This window comes from Arachis ipaensis, chromosome B08 (assembly GCF_000816755.2).
Source record: "Arachis ipaensis cultivar K30076 chromosome B08, Araip1.1, whole genome shotgun sequence".
Lineage (NCBI taxonomy): Eukaryota > Viridiplantae > Streptophyta > Magnoliopsida > Fabales > Fabaceae > Arachis > Arachis ipaensis.
In genome coordinates this window covers 19640603-19647952 of record NC_029792.2, presented here as the reverse complement: position 1 = coordinate 19647952, position 7350 = coordinate 19640603, and positions in this window count along the sequence as shown.

The window sequence follows — 7350 nt, the reverse complement described above, 5'->3', positions numbered from 1 at the left end:
TTATTTTTACATCTCTTAAAGAAGGAGAATGAAATTTATTATTATTATTATTATTATTATTATTATTATTATTATTATTATTATTATTATTATTATTATTATTATTATTATTATTATTATTATTATTATTATTATTATTATTATTATTATTATTATTATTATTATTATTATTATTATTATTATTATTATTATAGGAGGCCTCAATGTCATATCGAGTGAGTAGTGAAAAAAAAAATATCGACCGAGGGAATATATATCCTATACCAAAAAAAAAGAAACATTATCGTTCTACTTTTTCGTATTTAATTGGGACACATTACATTATACTCAAAGTCAATATATATCAAGTGATTTAGTTAATAGTAAATATGATTCCAAAACAATGCAAACTCATATGAATTATACAACAGTATATACAATTAAGTAATTAACAAAGCATCCCGCGCGAAGCGCGGGCAGCTCACTAGTATTAGTGAAATATTGTTACTTTTTCTGACATGACACAAAACTTATTGAAGCAATAGTTTTAGGACGCCGATATCTCTCATTAGCATTTATATCTTACATGTCAATTTTATTAGAGTTGTATCAGGGTTATTATATTTCTATATATGCATCCCTTTTAAAACCATTAATGGTAAAGTCTCTACTATAGTATTTTCCTCTGTAATCAAAAGATTAGCTTTGTTCTTGCACAACTATCCACATTTTATATTATGATATATATGATTTATTTGTTTTTAATCATCAATGTAAAGTTCTGTCTTTATAATACCATTCATACTTTTGCAGAGTTTCACGCTTGATGGACAACATATTAAAAAATCTGGTATATATCCCATTCATATATATGATATAAATATCACTTGAAAAAGTAATGTTTTGATCGTGTAGAATCCTTTTGTCTTATTAATTCTGATATATTTCAAATAAGAAATACACTTAACTTACTAATCAAATACTTGTTTAATCTAACCATGTTCTAAAGAATACAGACTATTGTATAATATGAAGTTAATAGATTTAAATAGGTTGTTGAATGATGGACAATTATAAAATTGTTAACATTACGTTTTTTAGATGGTGAAACCTATCTTGGAGAGGTATATCTAAGTATATACTGAATATCTTTGCAAAACCTATCTTTTTGTTAGATGCTGAATTTCAGTCACTCAGCATAACTATTCTATTTGAAATTTTATTTACGAATGGTAAGATATACTTAGATAGTCACTTAAAATATAACATTTGGTCTGGTGGAACTGTCTTAATTAATTTTTTATTTTTGCTAATATTTCATATTTGTATATCTTATCTATATCATAATATGGACTTAGTTCTATTTCTTTTATATATATAAAATTTTCTACATATATATCGGTTATATATAACTTTTTAAAGGGATTTAAAATGACAATGGTCATTATAACCAATTTATAGTTGTACTACACTAACTTTTATTTTTGTATCCTTATCATCTTATTAAGTTTCAGCTACTAGGCTCCCATAATGCGATCCTTCCTATTTCTTAGAAGTATTCTGCCCAACTTTATTATTAGCCTTTTTATTTATCACTTGTCAATTGTTTTTATAAGTGTCAGATCTGTTTTTCAAAAAGAGGGTGTTTAATGGAATAGAGAGGAGTGGGTGATAATAAATCCTTATTGATGTGGGTTGGTGGTAATAATTGCTAAATGCCAAAAAAATGGATGAAGAAGATGTCATGTGTCATGCATGTGTCTTGGGGAGTTGGAGAGGGAAAAAGTTTTGGCGGTGAGAAATTTATTAATTGATTGCAAGTATTCAAATTCAAAATTTATCTTCAAAAGTGACATATTTACCCCAAATTTAAACCACGAGTATTCTGCTTGCAAAAATAAAATTAAACCCAACACTTTGGTAATGTAATGCTATTTACCGTTCTTTTCCTATGGATAAATAAAAACATGTTCCACATACTATGACTGAATAAAGCATTGCGGTGATTTAGTTAATGGGATTATGGGAACATGCATCATCGGCGCTCGAGTGAGTAGTGAAAAAAAAAATATCGACCGAGGGAATATATATCCTATACCAAAAAAAAAGAAACATTATCGTTCTACTTTTTCGTATTTAATTGGGACACATTACATTATATTCAAAGTCAATATATATCAAGTGATTTAGTTAATAGTAAATATGATTCCAAAACAATTCAAACTCATATGAATTATACAACAGTATATACAATTAAGTAATTAACAAAGCATCCCGCGCGAAGCGCGGGCAGCTCACTAGTATTAGTGAAATATTGTTACTTTTTCTGACATGACACAAAACTTATTGAAGCAATAGTTTTAGGACACCGATATCTCTCATTAGCATTTATATCTTACATGTCAATTTTATTAGAGTTGTATCAGGGTTATTATATTTCTATATATGCATCCCTTTTAAAACCATTAATGGTAAAGTCTCTACTATAGTATTTTCCTCTGTAATCAAAAGATTAGCTTTGTTCTTGCACAACTATCCACATTTTATATTATGATATATATGATTTATTTGTTTTTAATCATCAATGTAAAGTTCTGTCTTTATAATACCATTCATACTTTTGCAGAGTTTCACGCTTGATGGACAACATATTAAAAAATCTGGTATATATCCCATTCATATATATGATATAAATATCACTTGAAAAAGTAATGTTTTGATCGTGTAGAATCCTTTTGTCTTATTAATTCTGATATATTTCAAATAAGAAATACACTTAACTTACTAATCAAATACTTGTTTAATCTAACCATGTTCTAAAGAATACAGACTATTGTATAATATGAAGTTAATAGATTTAAATAGGTTGTTGAATGATGGACAATTATAAAATTGTTAACATTACGTTTTTTAGATGGTGAAACCTATCTTGGAGAGGTATATCTAAGTATATACTGAATATCTTTGCAAAACCTATCTTTTTGTTAGATGCTGAATTTCAGTCACTTAGCATAACTATTCTATTTGAAGTTTTATTTACGAATGGTAAGATATACTTAGATAGTCACTTAAAATATAACATTTGGTCTGGTGGAACTGTCTTAATTAATTTTTTATTTTTGCTAATATTTCATATTTGTATATCTTATCTATATCATAATATGGACTTAGTTCTATTTCTTTTAGATATATAAAATTTTCTACATATATATCGGTTATATATAACTTTTTAAAGGGATTTAAAATGACAATGGTCATTATAACCAATTTATAGTTGTACTACACTAACTTTTATTTTTGTATCCTTATCATCTTATTAAGTTTCAGCTACTAGGCTCCCATAATGCGATCCTTCCTATTTCTTAGAAGTATTCTGCCCAACTTTATTATTAGCTTTTTTATTTATCACTTGTATCTAAAATTTATTCAATCTTTATTCAACTTAATCCTTAGAGTTTATTAACATATTTAATTGGACACAAATTCATACTTATGACCATCAAAATAATTTCAATAATTTTAATGAAAAACACTAACTTTTTCTTTTTGCTCGTCACACAGTTACCATTATAAGCTAATATCCTATAGGCCTATACAATAACCCCAAATCTATATCTATAATTATGTAAACTCTTGAATAGTTCTGTAAGTAATGCCTGTTCTCAAACTATTATGATATAACAAATTCGACAGAATCTTCTTGACTCATCTTGTCTTCGGTTGCAATATCTTTCCTATCATAGTTCAACTTTGAATTAAACAAAACTTATAGAGTAACCATAATATAATAGTACCTAAGTTTACCTTTTGATGGCAAAAAAGTCTTTTAATATTTTTTAAGTATTTTTTAATTATTTTGATAGTATGAAGAATTATCCAATAACTATAAAATGAAAGTAGTTAAGTATATCTTTAGTTAGGCCTATACAATAACCCCAAATCTATATCTATAATTATGTAAACTCTTGAATAGTTCTGTAAGTAATGCCTGTTCTCAAACTATTATGATATAACAAATTCGACAGAATCTTCTTGACTCATCTTGTCTTCGGTTGCAATATCTTTCCTATCATAGTTCAACTTTGAATTAAACAAAACTTATAGAGTAACCATAATATAATAGTACCTAAGTTTACCTTTTGATGGCAAAAAAGTCTTTTAATATTTTTTAAGTATTTTTTAATTATTTTGATAGTATGAAGAATTATCCAATAACTATAAAATGAAAGTTGTTAAGTATATCTTTAGTTAATTATAGATATTTTCAATAATTTTTTCACAGTTTTTTAAATTTTTAAGCATTTGCTTGTACACTCACAAATATATTGGCATCATATAATGGCAATGTTTCATATTCAAACTTCTAATTTTATATATCACCTAATTTTCAAAAACATATTTATTTGGTTTGGTTTTAGACTTTTCCGTTTCTTATCTATTAAGTTTTTAAATTAGTTTTAAAAAATATTGACTTTAATATAGTCTTTTATTGCTGGTCATCAAACAATCTACATACTTCTATTGGGACACACATTATACGTCTTTATGTGATTATACAGTTTCTATTATAGATCATCGAAGAAAGTTTATGTACAATAACCCAAAATGTGCACCTTCACTCATATATACTTTGTTAAAAATTAGTCAATTTTTCTCTTATAATAATATAACATGTTTCTACAATGGCATTGTCAAGTTCAATCTTTTTCATTTCAGAGTTGTCCAATTTTTAATATAAGCTTTTTTTATCCTTCTATTGACTTTAGGGTTTATGTCTCCTATAATTTAAATTAAAAAGAAGTTTCAGAATCATATTTAGAGGATCAACTTACTAGTAATGTTTTGACCAAATCTATTTGAATCGTTTTTTAGTCTCTCAACATGTGCGGTGTTTCTTCCTAATGTCCAGACCTTAATTTTTTCTTTATTTTTTAATTTGCCAATAATGGCAAAAGTACCCCTCTGATCTAGTCCAGTCTATGTTATCACATTTGACTCTATATTAATAACTAAACGTGACCATGATCTTTTTTAAAAAGGCAAACAATCCATCATTTTGCACATTAGACACAACAAAATTACTTTTTTAACTGGTCATTTGACAGTTTCTATTGCACGCTAATTAAGTATTTTCATATAAAATAATCCAAAATATACACCTTTAATCATCTATACTTGCTATTTTTATTTTACAAGTAATCTCTGTTCCAATACTATTATAGTATAACAAATTCTATAGCCTTCTTAAGACTCATCCTTACTTCAGCCTTTATCTTTCTTAAGTTGAATACTTCTTACTTATAATAAATAAAAAAATTTGCCTTGTATCCATAATGACATTGTCAACTTCAACATTTTTGAACTAAAAAATGTCCAAATTTTAAAATAAGCTTTCTCTCTTACCTTCTCTTGCACTCAGCAATTATCTCTCCTATGATTCAAAATATTATATAATTCAAATGCATCTATAGAGATTCGATCATGATCCATATTTTTTCAATAACTAAATTATTTCTTGCCTCTCCTGCATCTTGTCTTGCATATTCTTATTTGCTTTTTATCACTTTTGCTTATCTGCACAGACATTTATGTGAGAGTAGACTCTCTTTTTTTTTTTACAAAAAAAACTCCATATTTAGACCCTAATTCTTCACTTGTTTTTCAATTTGCCGATAATGACAAAAGTATCCATTTGATCTAGCTCAATCTATGTTATCACATTTGGCTCTATATTAATAACCAAACGTGATAATGATATTTTTTAAAGATAGACAATCCATCTTTTCACATTAGACAACACAATAAATTTTTTAATTGGTCATTTGATAGTTTTTACTGCAATCTAGTTAAATATTTTCATATAAAACAACCCCAAATGTATACATTTAATCATCTATAATATCTATTCGTATTTTGGAAGTAATTCTTGCTTCAATAATATTATTGTATAACCAATTTTATAGCCTTCTTAGGACTCATCTTTGCTTTAGGCTTTATTTTTCTCAGATTGAATACTTCTTGCTTATACTAAATAAGAAAATTTGTCTTATATACATAATGACATTGTCAACTTCAACCTTTTCAAACTTTGAAATTTTAAGATTTTAAAATAAGCTTTCTCTGTTGCATTTAGCGATTATATATCCTATAATTTAAATTATTATACAATTCCAATGCATCTTTAAGGGCTCGATAATGATCTAAATTTTTTCAATAACTCTCTTAAATATATATTTCTTTCCTCTTCTGCACTATGTGTTGCAGACTCTTATTTGCTTTTTTTTTTTATCACTTTTGATTATCGGCACAGACATCTATTAAAAAGAAACTTTTTTTTTATTGTTAGCAAATGAAATCCATATTTAGATCTATAATCATATTTATTCTGTTTTCAACATTTGCAAGTAATGTCCACTTCCACACTATTATGATACACTGAATTCTCTAGTCTCTTCACGACTCATTTTGGCTATTGGAATTTTTCCTCTAACGTGACATTCCTTCATCACCAAATACAGTCACTCTTGTATCCTAGATGTCAAATTTTCTATTACATATCTCTCTCTTATATACTCTATTGCTTTGAGGTCTCATAAAATTTTTTCAGGACAATATTTGATTTTTTTTAACTTTCTAACATATCCAATATAATTTGTCAATGCATATCATCAGAATAGTTAGGACTGGCTCAAAAAAAGTTAGAGCTCCATAATGACTCAAGACGTACTTTCTTCCACTCATATTTAAACTTTTTTTATATAAATGCACATTGATTTTAATCCTTAGTTGATCCCATACAACTGTATATCACATTGAATCCATACCATAGAAAGAAGTGTATAAAATATATTTTAATATAATACAAATTGAATTCATTCCTTTCAAAATTATTTTACCTTTTCTATGTTCGTGAATAATACCAATTCACTACCAAATTTTGTCAAATTCAAATTCAGACCCGTGTATATACAATATGGTATATATATGCTATTTGATTCTATATCTTGAGATTATTATTAATATCCATCTAATATTGATATTATTATTAATATCTTTCTAATATTATTAATATATATGCTAGTTAATTCCTACTCTTTTTTGGTAAGTCAAAATATCACAATCATATAACTAGCTATTCATGTAATAATCAATAGCGATGATATTCCAAGGCAACACGTTTAATACCAAAATACTAATCCAAAACATAGACAATATGCAAAGCTTTCTAGCCTTAGTAACTAACTAATGAAATCCAAATACATACCATAAGTTCAAAGCTCTCTACCAATCAAATTAGTCATTCAAAATAACCAAAGTACAAAATATTTCCAGCAAATACTGTCAAACAATCAATATTCTCCATCCCCCGTC